The 17,833-nt window shown below is 39.6% G+C and overlaps 1 long non-coding RNA gene across 1 annotated transcript in view; it reads right to left on the reverse strand.

Moving 5' to 3' along the window:
• LOC113624819 (uncharacterized) overlaps window positions 1–13,513 on the reverse strand; it is a 40,392-nt gene extending 26,879 nt beyond the window's left edge. Inside the window, exons 1-2 of the long non-coding RNA XR_003434465.1 lie at window positions 13,327–13,513; window positions 6,339–6,518 (exon numbers count right to left, since the gene is read on the reverse strand). This is a non-coding gene — a long non-coding RNA (uncharacterized LOC113624819). The remainder of the gene's footprint in view (window positions 1–6,338; window positions 6,519–13,326) is intronic.
• Window positions 13,514–17,833: the final 4,320 nt, after the last annotated feature.

Raw genomic sequence — 17,833 nt, forward strand, 5'->3', positions numbered from 1 at the left:
GAAACAAAAGAAAATGGCCTGGGGTCCAGAAAATGGGCCCCAGGAAGATGAGGTGGAGTTGGGTGTTTGTGGTGAATAAAAAGAGCCAGGAGGCATTTGTTGGGGATTTCTTTTGCCCAAGCGCCTCCTCCAGCCGGTCTTCCCCTCCCAGGAGGTCCCACTGGAGTTGCCTTCTTCCTCTCTTCAGCATCCCTCTTTGAACAACCTCAGAAGCTCTTTTCTTGGTAACGTGAGAAGCTACATGGGAGGCTTCAAGGCTACATTCCGAATGATGACTTATGCTAGGTTATTCACAGCCTCCCCTTCCCACCAATAATTCTTCCAGAGAGCATTTAGCTAATTTGGAAAAAGCGTATCAAATCCCCCAGAGAACAGTGTGCCTCTTAACTGTGGATGAATGTAATTCTAATCATTCTCCAAATGCTCAAACCTCTCAAACTGAGTAACCCAAATGTGCAAAAAACTGCCTGCCAGCTTCTGAAGAGAAAGTTGATTACCCTGAGGGGGAACTGGGAGTGGGAGGAGGAGATAGAGATTGAGTCTCTGGATAGAACACTTGATAAGCCTTGTGCGTATTTCCAGAAGTAGGACTTAGGTGAGCCAAAATAATCACACCCTCCTCCTTAAAAACCATCTTACTAAGCACCTAATATGTGCCAAGAGCATTACTCAGTGTTTGTAAAGATTTCCAAAAAACACAGCCAGTAAACCTTAAGCAAAGGAAACCCATGAAGTGAGTCCCACGTTCAGTCTAGCTTTCTGCCATGGGACATGCTCCAAATGGCGGCATGAGAAAGTAGATATTAAAAGACAGCAGTGGTCTCACTGGGTGGTGACAACAGGGTTCAGGCTGCTGCGGTGACTGGAATGGATGGGATAGGGTATTAAAGAAGAAAGAACTGAACAGATAAGTTGCCCCAGAAATCTGCATTCATGCGCCCTTTAGGCTTTGGCCAAATACAAAGCTGTACATGTGCAAGGCAAGACCCTGCATGGTTGGGCAGAGAATGGCTACGGAGAGACAATGAACTGATGGAAATTCTTGAGGTTACACAGTGATGGGGGACATTGGGCTTCTGGCCAGTCTCAGTGTAGATATGTTACTGAACACTCTGGGCATTTAGCTGAGACCCCAGAACGTCCGATCCAAGGAATAGGACTACTCCAGACCTAGCATGTGGACTATTCTTGACCCACCTTAACAAAGCCAAAAAACAAGCCTCAACAGGATCAAAGTTGAATTAAATGCTTGCCAAAGCAATACTCAACACTCAATACTCAACATTCTTTAAAAGAAAACAGCATAAAGCAAACTCAACATTGTAGCATTCATAATGTCCAGCATTCAGAAAAATTACTGGACATGCAAAGTAGCAAGACAATGTGACCCGGAACTTCCCTGGTGGCACAGTGGTTAAGAATTCACCTGCCAGTGCAGGGGACACAGGTTCAAGCCCTGGTCTGGGAAGATCCCACAGGCTGCGGAGCAGCTAAGCCTGTGCTCCACAACTCCTGAGCCTGTACTCTAGAGCCTGAGAGCCACAAGTACTGAAGCCCGCATGCCTAGAGCCTGTGCAAGAGAAGCCACTGCAATGAGAAGCCCATGCACCGCAGCGAAGAGTAGCCCCTGCTTGTTGCAACTAGAGAAAGCCCGAGCGCAGCAATGAAGACTCAACACAGTCAAAACTATATGAATAAATAAATAAATTTTTTAAAAAAGTGTGACCCATAACCAGGAGAATAAAGTCAATAGGAACAGCCCCAGAGATGACACAGATGTAGTCAGTAGCAGCCAATGATTATAAAACAGCCATTACAAATAAGTTCAAGAATTTAAAGGAAAAGATGGACATCTCAATATAGAAATCTCAATTGAGAAAGAGAGACTTTAAAAAGAAACAAGTGGAAACTATAGAACTGAAAAACATAATTTATGAAATGAAAAACTTCATTAGAATGGACAATGCAGAAGAAAAGATTAGTGAACTTGAAAACAGATCAACAAATACTATCTAAACTGAAACAGAGAAAATAAAAGGATCTTACAAAATGAACAAAGACTTGGTGATCTGTGGAAAAATATCAAGTAGTATAATATGAGTGTAAGTGGAGTCTTCATAGAAGAAGAAAGGAAAAAATGAGGCAAGGAAAAAAAAATGGAAGAAATAATGAGCAATATTTCCCCAAATTAGGTGACAAAATTTCAACATTCAAATAAAAAAAACCTCAATGGAACTTACTCAAGATAAGCACAAAGGAAACCACACCTAGTCATTTCATAAACAAATGGCTGAAAGCCAAATATAAAGAACATTTTAAAAGCAGCCAGAGGAAAAAAGGTTCCATACAAAGGAACGATGATAAGAAATACTGCTGATTTCTCATCAGACATAAAACCAGCCAGAAGATATGGGGCAACATCGTTGAAGTTCTAAATAAATGAAAACAAAAAGTTCCCAGTCAACCTAGAATTCTGTATCTGGCAAAAACAGCCTTAAAAAAAAAAGTAAATAAAGACATTTTCAGATAAGCAAAAGTTGGATTATTTACTAGCATACATGTACCCTAAGAAATATTAAAGTAAGTTCTCCAGGCGAAAAGAAAATGATTCCATAAGTTATCAGATCTATATGAAGAAGAGAACAAGAAATAGAAAATTTGTTGGGTAAAAATATAAAAGACATTCTTCTCATTTTAGAAATTTGTTAAAAAGACATTTGACTGCTTAAACCAAAAACATTAGCAAAGTACTGTGAGGTATATAACCTATTTAGAAGCAGGGTGTATTAGCAACAAATAAAAGTATACTGTGTGAGGTCGCTACATTATATGTGAAGTGGTATAAAGTTAATTCATTATCACAGGTAGACTGATATGTTTATTTTAATCCCTGGAGCAACTGCTAAAAATTAAAACAAAGAAGCATAGCTAAAAAGCCAATAGAGAAGATAGAATGGAATACTAGAACACATTTAATAGATCCAAAAAAAGGAAGGAAAAGAGGGAAATAAGAAAAAGAGCATGAATAGGGCAAAGAGAAAATAAATAGCAAGATGGTAGAATTAGACCCAGCTAAATCACTGATTACTTTATATCTAAATAGACTAAACAGTCTAATAAAATGAACAATACTGCCAGATGGGATTTTAATGAGACCCAATTATACAATGTTTATGAGAGACACACTGTAAATATGAAGACGTGTACAAGCTAAAAGGAAAAGAATAGAAAAAGACAACCATGTAATGATTAATTGTGAAAACGCAGGAGTGGCCATATTATCAGACAAAGTCAAGAACAATTGTAAGGTATAAAGCAGGACATTACATAATGACAAGAAAGTCAATTCATTAAGAAGACGTACAATTCCTGAATGTATATATACCCAATAACAAAGCTTCGAAATGCATGAGTGCAAAACTGATAGAACTGAATGGAGAAATAGACAAATCCACAATAAGAGTTGAAGAAGTTTACCCTCCTCTCTTAAGAATTGTTGTATGTTATATAAACATATAACATAAACATATAACATAAACATATAAAACATCAGAAAAGATATAGAGGACTATCAACAATATAAACATAACTGGCATTTTATCAAATACTAATCAACAGTTGCAGAATATGTATTATTTTCAAATGTACTTGGAACATTCACCAAAATAGACCATAAGCTGGGCCATGAAACACATCTTAATACATTTCAAAGGATTACAATCATAAAGAGGGTATACTTTGACAATAAGAGAATTAAAATAAAAATCAAGAACAAAAAGATCTCTGGCCAATTTAAATATTTTAAAATTAAGCCATACACATCTAAATAATCCATGAATCAAAGAAGATATCACAAGAAAAGAAAATATTTTGACCTGCTGATAAAACCACAACATATCCAAATTTGTGAGATTTAGCTAAAGAAGTATTTACAGTAAAATTTATGGTCTTAAATGCTTATATGAGGAAAGAAGAAGGCCTAAATCAATTACCTAAGCCTCCATCTTAAGCAACTAGGAAGAATAAATTATACCTATTATAAATAAAAAGAAATGATAAAGAGTATAATAAAAAGTAGTGAATAATAGTTTTCAGTAATAATAATCAGTGAACTAAAAAGTAGACAAACAATAGAGAAAATCAACAAAGCCAAAAGTTTTCTTTGGAAAGAGTAATAAAATAGACCTCTAGCTAGACTAATCAAGAAAAAAAGAAAACACAAATTACCAATATCAGGAAGGAAATGTAAGACACCACCGTAGACTCTATAGTCATTAAAAGACAGATAAAAGACTATCTAATAACCTCATGTCAATAAATTAGAAAATTTTTAATTGACAAATTCTTTAAAAGGCACATAAAAATCACAAAATAAAAAATACAGGATATGAATAACTCTCTGCTAAAGAAATTAAATTTGTAATTAAAAGCCTTTGCCACAGGAAACTCCAGGTCCACATGACCTCATTTAGGAGGAGGGAACACTTTTTAACTCATTTTATGAGTCCTGCATAACTCCAGAAAGGGTTAGGGTTAAGGACATTGCAAGGAAGGAGTTACAGACCGATATCCCTCCTGTGCCTATATGCAAAATTTCTTAACTAAATTAATGTAATATTTTAAAAGGATGTAATACATTATTACCAAGTAGAGTTTATCTCAGCTATGTAACATTAGAAAGATTGCAAGATACTAGGCCAATATACAAAAATCAATTGCATTCATGTAAAAGAACAACAAACCATTGGAAAATAAAATGAAAAACTCAATATCACTTACCTTAGCATCAAAAAATTGAAATACTTAGGGACAAAGACAATGACAGATATTTAAAACCTCTATGTAGAAAGCTACAAAATCCTGTTGAGAAATATTGAAGATCTGAATAAATAGATATTTCATGTTCAAGAATGGGAAGATTCAACATTGTTAAGATGTCAGTTAATCTATGGAAATATCACAATAACCATCCCAGTAGTCCTTTTGGCGGGGAGAGTATAAATTGACAAGCTGATTCTAAAATTTACGTGGAAATGCAAAGCTCCTAGAATAGTCAAATAATCTTGAAAAAGTACATAGTTGAATGACATATCACCTGATTTCAAATCTTTTATAAAGCTACAGTAATCAAGACAATGTGGTGTGGAACTTCCCTGGTCGTCCAGTGGTTAAGAATTTGCCTTACAATTCAGGGGACACGGATTCGATCTCTGGTTGGGCATCTAAGATCCCACATGCTGCAGGGCAACTAAGACCATGCACCGCGACTACTGAGCCGGCACTCTCTGGAGCTCACGCACTGTAACCAGAGAAGCCCATGCACCGCAACAAAGAGCCTGCGCGCCACAACAAAATATCCCGCATGCCGCAATGAAGATCCCACATGCTGCAACTAACACCCAGTGTAGCCAAATAAATAAATAAATAAATATTAAAAAAAAATACAACATGGTGTAAGAATAGAAAAATAGATCAGTGGAACAGATAGGGAATAGAGAAAGAGATCGAAACATATATGGCCAATGAAGTTTTCATATCCAAGCTAAGGCAATTCAATGGGGAAAGAAAAAAATCTTCATTTTTAAGGTGCCAAAATAACTGGGTATTTATATGGGGAAAAAATGAATCCTGATACTACCTTACAACATAGCCCAAAATTAGTTCACTGCAGATCATAGACCTAAATTTAAAAGCTAAAACTATATAGCTTCTAGGAAAAAAAATAGAATATCATCCCTAATTTGAGAAAGGCAAAGATTTCTTAGAAAAGACACAGAAAGCAGTAGCCATAAAAGAAAATTTAATAAGTTGGATCTTATAAAAATTAACCATTAAAGATACCATTTAAAAAGTCAATAGGAAAGCCATATACTGGAAGAAAAATGCGTAAAATTGTACACTTTGGAAAACTGTTAGTTTGAGAACTTTAGGAAATCTCTCCTGGTGCCCCCTCCAACCCTGTCTGCCTTACAGACCCTCAGAGTGAGCTTTTTAAAAGGGAAACCTGACTGTGTAACTTCCCTACTTAACACATTTCAGTGGACTCCGTTGCCCTTAAGATAAAAGTTCAAATTAATAGGCTTAGAGAGTCCTTGACGATTAGGCCTCTGCTTACCTCTCCAGTCCCTTCTCAGGCTTTTTTTTTTTTACTGTCACTCCTATATCCCTCAGCCCTTGTCGCAGTAATGCTGCATAGTAAACCATCCCCACATTCAGTGGCTCGAACCCTCCCTCCATCATTTATTCTCGTGGATCTGAAGGTCAGCTGGAGTAATTCTGCTTCCGGCTGTGGCAGCTGGGGTGCGTGATCTAGACTGGGCTTGGCTGAGTGGCTCTACCTTTAGATGCAGTTCTGTGGATTGGCCTGAAGGCCATGCTGCATGTGTTTTTTCATCCTCCTTGGACCAGCAGAGCAGTTGGGGCATGTTCTTCTTATGGCAGTGGCAGAAACTCATGCAGGTGAGTGGAACACCCAATGCCTAAGACCTAGGCTCTTAAGATGCCTCTTAAGATTAGCACTGTGAAAAAAAAAAAAAATGATTGGCACTCTGACACATCTACCAATTTCATGGCCAAGTCAAAGTCAACACAGAAAGAAGTACTCTTCATCCTACCCAGGGCAAGGTTGAGCCAGCAGAGAGTGAAGTACTGGGACCAGTAGTTCAGACAAATAGAACCACTTTCAGCACCCCTCCACGGTAACACATGCTCCTTTTCCTGCCCTCAGACATCCCATTCTTTATAGACTGCCAACCTCTCACCCACTCTTGACTCCTCCTTGCCCCTCCCCGAGTCCAGGCCAGGCCAGGCACCCCTGCTGTGTTACCCTGCACTTCCCTCTCATGGCTCTTACTACACAGCACTTGGCTGTTCACTTGTCTGTAAACCAAACCCTTTATCCCCTTCAAAGGTGTAGATCTTGTCCTTGATATATGACCTAGGGATGGGGAAAGTTTGTTCCTGTGTATGATCTGTAGTTCCTGGAAATAGAACACTGGGCGTTTCATGTGTTGGGCCTGAAACATTTGGAAGGTTTGGCATACATTTTTCTTTGGGTTACAGACAGAAACTAAGCATAATGAATTCCTGTTGCTTTTGTTTGCCCACATCTCTTTGGCCTTTAAAAAATAATAGCAGCTGGCCTTTGGGGAATAACTCCTGTGACACTGTATACAGACAGGCTTCCCCTGTGTCCTCTGTCCCCGTGGTCAAGGTTGAACTAATCGAATGTTCTCACCCAACAGGTAAGGAGCCTGATGGGAAAATAATTTGAAAAGCCCTTTCTCCAAGACAGTTCTTTGATGTACTGCCCATTTCCCAGAGCTACGGGATTCCTGCTCTCCAGATTCCCAGAGCTACTGGGGTTTCTACTCCTGAAGAAGTTCTTATGTTTAGCTTTTCCTGGGATTCTCTAGGCTATCATAAGTCCTTTCAATAAATGCTAGCATTTCATTTTAATTAAATTAGCCAGAGTCAATTTCTATTACCTATTATTTAAAAAATATATATAGTTGATGTTTCAACAAGATGCTCAAAACTTCAGACCCTATTGTATATCTTCTCTCTTCTTCTGGTTCACCAGGAAGTGGGTAGGGAGCTTGCCAGTTCTTATTTAGGGTTAATTGACCTTTGAGCTCTTGTAAAGCTCATTCTGAAAGGCAAATCTCTGGATAATTTAAGGCTGTCAGCAGCTGGGAATCTCTATGTGTAGGCATCTTTGCTTTGCCAAGGAGAGAAAGAAACTTCCTGTGGCAGCTGGAGTAATAAGTGGCTACTGTGTACCAAGTCCTGCACATTAAAAATCTACCCCCATAATTGTACTTGCAGAGCAGGTCTTTTGAGTATTCTTAGAGCTTTGAGGAAGGAGATAGTCACTAGAAATTACTAGGGTTGGTGAGCTAGAAGATGGCCTGGGAGCCATCGTGTTGCGTATTCAGATAAATCCCTCTGGTGAGGAGCCTCTCATTGTTTCATTGACTCATCTATCACCTATCTATCTATCTATCTATCTATCTATATCTACCATCTATCTATCTATCTATCTATCTATCTATCTACCTATCTATCTATCTATCTATCTACCTATCTATCATCTATCGATAGACTTGACCGAACTTTCATGGGCCCTGGGCATTTTCACATTTTCCACAAGCTAGACAGTATGTGACATGGTAGTTAGCCCAGCTTGCTGAAGAGAAGGCCTGAGGCACATTTCATCATGGGCTAATCCTCACTTTGTGCTGAAGCTCCCACTTGCTGGGTGACACCGGAGAACAAAAGCATCCACCCATTAGTTCCTCCTGCATGTCATGCCTGTAAAACAAAATTATGGAATCCTGTTCTAATTTGGGACAGAGGACACCTCTAGTTTATTCTTAATTGTCCTTCTAGGCAAATTTTTCTTTTCCTTTCTAATTTGTCATGTGAGAAAAGTTAAATTAGCCTGAACATGTGGGAACAGACTCTACTAATTTTGAGTTCTTCACTTCCTTCCCTTAGGCATTTAATCAGTTCTGTTTTTTGGAGAAGATTTGTTTGGCAAGTCGAAGAGAAGATAACAAGACTGGGGGATGGGGGAGGTAGGTTTTTAAAGGTAGAAGTACAGAAGGTGCTTAGGATGGAAAGCACATTCTCTACAGCTATATTTTACCATAATTGAAGATTTAAAGCAAGGTGGATTTGATTTGAATCATGAGGCTGCAATTAAATTTATTTTTCTTAGAAGCACACTCTTAGTACATGATATAGTCATAATGCTTGCTCTTCACAACTAACTTGGAGAAAGCTTCATATTTCACTATGAATATATTTCTTTATAAAGAGTATGTTTCATTAATGGAAAGATATTTGAGAAGCAACAAGGTATAATAGGAAAAGCATTAGGTTTTTAGAAGACCTGGATTCTTGTTCCTCTCCCTGGTTCTTACCTGCTGGGGTGACTTCACATGGGTCCCTTACCTCTCTGAGCCACAATTTTATCTTTCATAAAAGAATAACCTCGGCTTCACCCTGCCTAACCTACAGGGCTGCTGAGCTCAATGAAGGGAAGGTGCTTGGTAAATGGCAGCTACTCATAGGCTTTGCAGGATGGGTTAATTAGGAGCAGGGCCTACCATTCCCAGCAGCCACTGACCAACTTGGCTTGGACAGGGTTCAGGGAACTGGACTAGTGTGGAACGTGGTAAGGACCACAGCCATAAGTTCATCTGGGAAGGGCTTCCTGACTCCACAGCTCTGATGTATGTCACTATGTACATAATGGGAGGGTAAGCTGGCATTGCTTTTGGGATGCGGTTTGGCACATTCTTTTTTTTTTTTTTTTTTTTTTTTTTTTTTGCTGTACACGGCCTCTCACTGTTGTGGCCTCTCCCGTTGAGGAGCACAGGCTCCGGACGCGCAGGCTCAGCGGCCATGGCTCACGGGCCCAGCCGCTCTGTGGCATGTGGGATCCTCCCGGACCGGGGCACGAACCCGTGTCCCCTGCATCGGCAGGCGGACTCTCAACCACTGCGCCACCAGGGAAGCCCTGGCACATTCTTTATTAAAATTAATATAATTGCACTTACACTTCTAGGAACCTATCCTGCTGAGATATCTGCACAAGTGCATAAGAAATAACCATAGTTGTTATTGACTATTACTGATTGCCAGGTTCTAGGTTCTATATAGGTATTAATTCATTTAATCCTCACAACAACCCTCTGAGGTTATTAACCCCATTTTTTTTAGGTAGGAAACTGAGGCACAGAGAAGTGGAGTAAACTTCCCTGGGTCACAGAACTGGCAGATGGCCATCTTAGTCTTGATCTTGAGCTGCTGTAACAGAATACCATAGACTGGATAGCTTATTAACAACAGAAATTTATTTCTCACAGTTCTGGAGTCTGAAGCCTAATATCAAGGTGCCAGCGTGGTTGAGTTCTGATGAGAGCTCTCTCTCTCTGATTCATAGATGGCTACCTTCTGGCTGTGTCCTCAGATGGTGGAAGGGGCAACAGAGTGGTCTGTTAGGGCACTAACCTCATTCAGGAAGGCTCCACCCTTATAACCTAGTCACCTCTCGTAGGCCTCATCTCCAAATTCTATCATACTGGAGATTAGGTTTCATCATATGAATTTTGGAGGACACAAACATTCAGTCTGCAACAATGGCTCACCTGAGATTTGAAGCTGAACAGTCTAACTCCAGACACTATATGTTCAGACACTATGCAGGGATGAATCCAAGTTTTGTAGAGTCTGAAGCTCATACAATTACAAGTCAGGCACAAAAATGAATATTTATGTACAATGAGAAAAAACTTACAAAAATTATGCATTCTAAAAAGGTGACAAATAACAAAAGCATCACAAAATTCAGAAAAGTAACATCATATTTTTATTAATTTGAGTATGATGCACTCTTACTATGCTTTCTTTCCTACCTTTTATTTTTAGCTACATTTTCTTTGATCACTCCTTATTCATATGATGACAATTTTGAAATTTTTTTAATAAAGAGAATAAGAAGATAATTCACTTGTTCCTATAGCATGGTAAATTGAAACTTGTTTTTTTTATTGTTATTGATAGCTTTGATGCATAAAACATGCTGCTTCCCACAGACATACTCACTGTTTGCAGTACTTGTACACATTTGGGCCCTACAAAGACAGCAGTTTTAATATATTCTATTCTCTATGATTCTCATCAAAAAAGAAAAAAAAACATGGTACATTTATAGGAGTCTATATATGCTGCATTATCAAGTATGTTTCTAACAGATTTTGGTGAGAAACAAAACCACTTTCATACCTCTGATGACTGGAAGAATTTTCTACAAACTAGCTTCTGGCTCTGTGCATTTCAGACCATTTCCCTTCCACTCCCTACATAATTCTGTCCTGTTATCCTCACACATGTTTTTACTGAATAATGATCTATGGCCTGTACCTTTGTATCTTGACCCCTGTGAGTTGGCACTGTGGGTAGCTGGAGTATTTCTGGAAGCTATTCTTACACTGTGCAGCTAGCAACTACTTACACACACCCCACTAAATGTAGCCCCTGGAAGGAGTCTGGGTAACGAGGGACCAGAAGCACATTTGCCACGTATAACTATATGAGAAGAATGCTCAGCACAGCTTCTTTTTAATGGTGAAAAATCAAGTGAACCTAATTGGCCATCAGTACAGGACTGGTTGGAATATGAGCTGTCCCTATAATAGAATCCTTTGCAGGTCTTAGGATAAATGAACTAGATGTCAGGATGTGATGAGGGAAGGTGTCATTCACCTCATGGCAAAGTAGAAAACACAAATTGCAGGACAGCATAGTATAATCCTGTTTGTATATCTTCAAAAATTGGTATATTTGTAAATGGACAGACACATTTTGGAAGCATGTGAAAGAAACTGTAAGGAGTGACAGCCTCTGGGGAGTCTAAACTGAGAACTGAGGGGGTAAGGAGGAAAATTTTTAATTTTCACCTTATGGTTTTCTGTTCTGTTTAAATTATTTGACTTTGAGTCTATGTTATACACATAGATGTATGAACCCCAGATGACAGAACCCCAACTCAAAAGATTAAGGGAAAAGGGGAAATGTGTTAATTCATACAACTATGGCTAAGGACACCAGGCAGTGCTGGATCCAGGTGCACAAAACGTGTCGGCAGGAATCTGACTTTCTGCATCTCTTGGTTCATATTTCTTGCTCTTTGGCTTTATCCCGAGGCAGGCTCTCCCTTTGTAATGGCCAATGGCCTCCAGCCACTCCAGATTTGCCCTTTTCTCAGCTCAGCAATCCCAGTGAGAAGAAAGAGAGTTCCTCCTTCCTAAAGGTTCCAATGAAAGTCTGGAGTTGACTCTCCTTGAATCAGTTCTGTGCACATGTCCACCCCTGAACCATTCACTGAGGCTAGAAAGAAGAACTAGGCTGAACTCACCTTCCAGATATGAAGGTGGGTCAGTTTCACCCAAACCACGTGGGCTGAGCGTTGTGGGAGGAAGGAGAAGGGATTCTACCAAGGAAAACTGAGGTGCTGTTATCTAAAGACAAAAAAAGGACACAGACAGGCAAGAGCAGCCGTGTACCACATGTGCACTCCATTTACAATTTCAATGGGAGAGAATTTCCAAAAGAAACAGTGTGGATAGTCAAGGGGAAATCTCAGAGCAAGTGAAATCTCTAACTACTTTGCTAGTAAAGCAAAATAGAAATTATTGAAGACAACAATCGAACACAGAGTAGAGAAAATTCCTTTTTGCTATCTTTCCAAAATAAGTTAAAGTTGCATGTCTTTGCTGGAAGAATTAGGCTGGTTGAATAATTAGTGGTTAACGTTGAGTTGAATTAAATAAATTATAGTATATCCATATGATGGGAAATATGCAGCCATTAAAATGATGTAGTAGATGAATATTGATATGGAAAAATTCCCTACAGTGACTGTGTGCGAAAATGCACGTTGCAAAACAATATTAACGACACAATCTCACACTTTTAAAAAATGTGCCTATATGTATGTAGAGAGATTCAAACCTCAAAACTAGTGTCTCTTGACAGGCTTTTCTGGGTTTATATGTTACGAATGGCTTTTATTTTATTCTCTTTCCATATTTGTATTTTCTGAGCTTTTTCCAATATTTATTATATATTTATTAAACATAATTTAAATTTTTATCAAAGTTATTGCCTACTTTAAAAAGTCAAGCAGTCCTTTGAAGCTTATGATAAAGCTTCCCCAAGTCCTCATTTCCAGAGGCAACCACTTTTAACCCTTTTAGATGCTGCTTCTAGCACTTCTGTTTTTCTAAATCACTTGTTAGTATTGCTATTTTTGACTTTCCAGATTTATATATCATATGTTGACTTCCTAATAAGAAAGACGAAGATTCAGCTCTGATATAGCACTCTCACCCGTTTGGCTTAAATCATCACTTTTACTAAATTCATATTTGTTGTTTTCACGATTGGGACCATGTAAATATTGTTCACTGCTGAGCCAAGTAGTGTATTTACATTTCATTTCCTAAATACCCATTCTTTTTACAGATTTTTAACTTGATCCTGAAAACCCTACAAATAAGTGAAAAGCTGTTAAATGAATGAAAAAAAAATGCCATTAATTTTAATGGGGAAAATATTGATGCATCCCAATGCAACCCCAGGTGCCCAAACATTTTTCACAGGTAGAAAAATAAATCAATTGAACAATAAAAACAAGTTTAAATAAATAATACACGATAACTTGACAGTAAATACAGTTTGTGTGTGTGTGTATATATATATTGTATACACATTATGCATATACAATGTGATGTAATGAAGGCTTATTTTACTCACCAAAGGAAGAAGAATAGACTTAAGCGCATGACGGGCAAGAGTCATTCTCTGGAAGGTATGTTCTTGCTGTACCATTTTCTTCACCAAACTTTTTGGGCTCATGAATATCTTTCACTCAAGCTGCGCTTGAAGTTGGAGTACCGGTAAAGATGCTCCTAGGACTAAATGAAAGCTAAAGATGAGAGTGCTTGGAAACACAAGGAAAGAGCATGCACCCTTAATAGACTGAAGTGTTGTAGAAGGTCCTTCTTGTTTGGCAGTCCTTGCATAACAAAGCATTTGAGGCTCATTCAAACATAGTAAGTATCTCACATTGGTCCAATACCCTAGTCTCTGACTGGAAACTGTTGAATCAATTGGCAAGTGTGTCACTGCCTAAAATTATACTGTCAAACTATCACTTCTTATGGCATATATATTTAGTGTGCTTCTGGGTAAGATTTTGTTGTCTCAAAAGCAAAAATAAAATGAAAGGTAGAAAATTCTTATCTGAAAAGTGCTATAATATGTGAAGAGATATTATGGAGAAAAAATTTTAATAATTCTTATAGGAGGTTATTGTATGATGTTTTATTTTTACTGTACTTAACTGCTTTTAAAAACTGTTTGGTGTTCTTCAAATTTCTGGTGAAACCTCTGTACAACTATGGAATGTCTCTTCGCACAGTCAACCATGTCGGATAATCTACTACTTTCATTTTTTACTCTGAGAGTCCCTCTGCCTGGACACCGCCCTTCTCCTACTCTGTTCTGAATTGGTTTTCCTCTTCAGCTGTTTCCTGGTCTTCTCTCTTCCATCCTCCTGAAAATTCCCTTTCTCCACTGTCTTACGCTGCAATGGATGACTTGCTGATTCCACTCGTCTTCCTCAGTTTACTCCCTCATTTTGATGGAGCACATCTTTCAGTAACTTCTTTCAGAAGGTACATAAGAGGTAAAATCTTTAAGACCCTGCATTTCTGAAAATGTGTCTATTCTATACTCATTCCTGATTGATAATTTGGCGGGTTACAGAATTCAAATTGGCAATCATTTTCCTTCTGAAGTTTGAAAGCACTGTTTTGTAGTCTTCTAGTTGAATGCCATTCTGATCTCTATTTCTCCTTAACAGCTTTTGCGATCTTCTTTATTTCTGGTGATACGAAATTTTGGATTGCCAGGCTTTGATGTGAGAATTCCTCCTTTATGCTAGGTTCTTTGAAGACCTCTTCAATCTGGAAGCTTACTTATTTCAGTCCTAGGAAATGTTCTATTGCTTGTTCCTCCCCTCCATTTTCTCTCTTGATTATTTGGACTTGGACCATCAGACAGACCATATCATTCTCTTTCATTTTCCAACTCTGTTCTTGTGTTTGAATTTCTAGGGTATGTCCTCGACTGTATCACCTCATTTATCAAGTGCATTTTAATTTCTGCTCTCACATTTTTAATTTCCAGGTGTTTTTTTCTTGTTCGTCTTCTCTTTTTATGAGCCTTTGTCCTTGTTTTATAGTTGTAAAATCTTCTCATTATGGCTACTAATTACAAGTTTGGGGGAAGTGTTATTTTGCCTCTAGCTTTGAATTAATTGAGTTAATTTTCCTTCCTTCCTCCTTCCCTTTCTTCCATTTTCTTCCCTTCTTTCTTTCCTTCCTTCCGACCTTCCTTCCTCCCGTCCTCTCTCTCCCCTCCACCACCCCTGTCTTCCTCCCTTCCTTTCTTTTCTTTTCTTTTCGATTGTTGTTTTAGTCTCTGTCTTCCAGAAATCTGTCCCTTAATATCTGATGGACATCTAGGACAGAGGCTCGGAACTGCTGATTAGAAGTTCTCTGCTTGTCAGTGTGACTTGCCGGCTGCTGGACTTCACTATAGGCAGATTTGGTAAGACCTGGCTATCTCACTGGGACTCCTCCTGTGCATTATGTTTTCATTTAAGGAAAAAACATTATTTTAATAGGGAAAGACAATTACTCTCCACTTAAATCAAACCTCACCTCATTAAGACAAAATGGCTTCAAGAGCACATACGTCCGAGCACTACAAGCTTTCTGATTACTCACAAGAAAATGTCCAGTAAGCATGACCAACTTCTGGAGCTCTGGGCTCTAAAAAACAATGAAAATACATTCCCTGAGGACATCATATCCCTGTCACCTCTGAAGTTGCCTCATATATTACCATGGCTACAACTTTCTACTCTGAAACTATTATGCCTGCTGAAGGCTAGGTGGTTTTCCCTTTGTGAATTGAAAGTATGATTAATAAGCCTGACTTTTTGGCCACCATGATTCAGCACTTACTAGGTGCCAGGCTTTGTGTCAGAGGCTCCTAACACAGTATTTCCTACCTGCACAATCCAAGGGATGTGGCTGACTTTGTGGCCTTATGGTGGCCCCCTGGACTTGTGTAGTGCACAACCTGAGCAGCAACACATGACTTAAATCCTCCCAACAATTCTACAAGGGAGTTATTGTCTGGATAATTTGACAGATGATGAAACTGTGGTTCAGAAAGGCTAAGGAATTTGCTGAAGTTCCCTAGCTGTCAAGTTTTGGAGCTAAGATTCCAGTCCCCAAACTACCTGATTCTGAAGCCAGTGCTCTTCCCAGGATTCTATTTTCACTGTGGCAGGGGGGTCAGGATGGGGTGGGGTGGAGAGGCTGGGGCGTGTACGACCACATCAGCCGTTCTCATCAGGTGCTGCCTTGCCCCAGAAGTCGCCCCCTGGTCTGGACCTCGGGGTGCCTTGCCGTGGTAGGGAGGTCCTTCAGAAAGTCTTCATCTTTTAAACTCCGGCTCCAAGATGACTGTCCTGCTCAATATGTGTCTTCTCTCCATGATGCCTGAGGCTGAGACAGGCATATGTTCACGCAGGGCCCTCGCTCCCCTTTGCAGTCAGACCAATAGAGGGGTTCTGTGTCTTGAAGGAGTGAGTCCCTTCAAGAAGACTCAGAAGGCTCAGTATGATGTTGTCAAGAGGGTCAGGGAGGTGGGACAGAGAGTCATGCTTGGGCTGGGGACAGCATCTAGGAAGGAACTTGGTTGCAGTCACGGCTGTAATGGTGCAATTTCTCTCTCAAGTCCTCCAAGCCACGAACAGTAAAGTAGCTGCCCTGTTACAGAGCCTCTCCCTTGGGGGTGGGGGGGAGGTTGAGGGATCACCTGTGCATGACCGAGTATGCTTGGGCATCTGTGTGTATGCGTGTGGTGTTTACAATACTTGTGCGCATACAGAAGTCCGAAGATAGAGCTTTGAATAACTGTGATGGGGATTAAAATCCATGAGCCCCAACTTTTATATGAATGGGATGCATGCGTGTGCGTGCATACACACAAACACACATGCACACACACAGCCTTACATACCCATGTGTCTTTGCACACGAGGTTTGTTTTGCCCCTTATCCCCAATCCAGGCAGATTTGAAGGTTTTCATTTTTCTTTCTGTTTCTGTTGACCTGTTCTCAAGCTTCTGGGTAGTAACAAACACTTATGTTCTTACAATAGCAAGATAACTGCTAGTTATGTTCTTCCTACTCCAAGCCAGACACTGTGCTCAGTCCCTTACATGCATTATCTCATGACCCTTCCCAGGAACCCTAGATATAATAGGTATTATACCTAAGTTACAGATAAGGAAATTGAGACTCAGAGAGAAGTAATGTTTCTAACCAGCTGAACACACATCCAAACCCAGGTCTGATTCCAAATATGGGCTCATTCCAATGGCTGAACTAATTCAACAAATATGTTTTGAGCACCTACTGTGTGCCAGGCACTGTACAGCCAGGATCTTACAAGAGGGGCATGATTCGTGGGGATACAGCAATGAATGAAATAGAAAAAATCCCTGACCTTGCAAAGCTTATATTCTGTAAGGGAAACAGATAAACAAGTTAAATAGTAAAGTATATCAAGTGTAAATAATAATCAGGGATAAGGAGGAAAAAAATGAAACAGGGAAAGAGAATAGCAACAGTTTGGAGTGGCTGAAACTTCAGATACAGTGACCAGGGAGAGTCTCACGGAGAAGGTGACATTTGCGTAAAGACCCAAAGGAAGTGAGGGAGCAAGCAAGCCATGCAGTTATCTAAGGGAAAAGTATTCTAGGCAGAGGAAACAGCCAGTGCAAAGGTTCACGGGGACATGTAAGCTGCGTTTAAAGAATATTGAGAAAACCAGCAAAGATAGAGCAGAGGCCATCTAAGGGAGAGCAGTGAATATCATGCTTCTTTCAGTGATGAAATAAAAACCTGTGTTATCATTGCAGTACCTCTGACAAAGCATTTCCACCACATTCCACCTTTGTCTACACTCCACATGGCGTCTACACTCTGGCGTCTTTCACTAAAGTCTACAGAGATTGGAGGCTGGGTTTTGTCCCCAGAAAAGGTGGGAGGGAACCTCTCGATTTCCACTGATATCCACTTCAGCTGAAGGAAACTGCAGGGTTAGTGAGTGGAGGGAAGGACAAGTGGGGGACAGGAAAACCTCAACCCTCTCATTGCAATGGTGTTGCCCTCAAGTA

Source organism: Aethalodelphis obliquidens, unplaced genomic scaffold, assembly GCF_003676395.1.
Source record: "Aethalodelphis obliquidens isolate GAN/ISIS:26980383/991018 unplaced genomic scaffold, ASM367639v1 scaffold14, whole genome shotgun sequence".
NCBI lineage: Eukaryota > Metazoa > Chordata > Mammalia > Artiodactyla > Delphinidae > Aethalodelphis > Aethalodelphis obliquidens.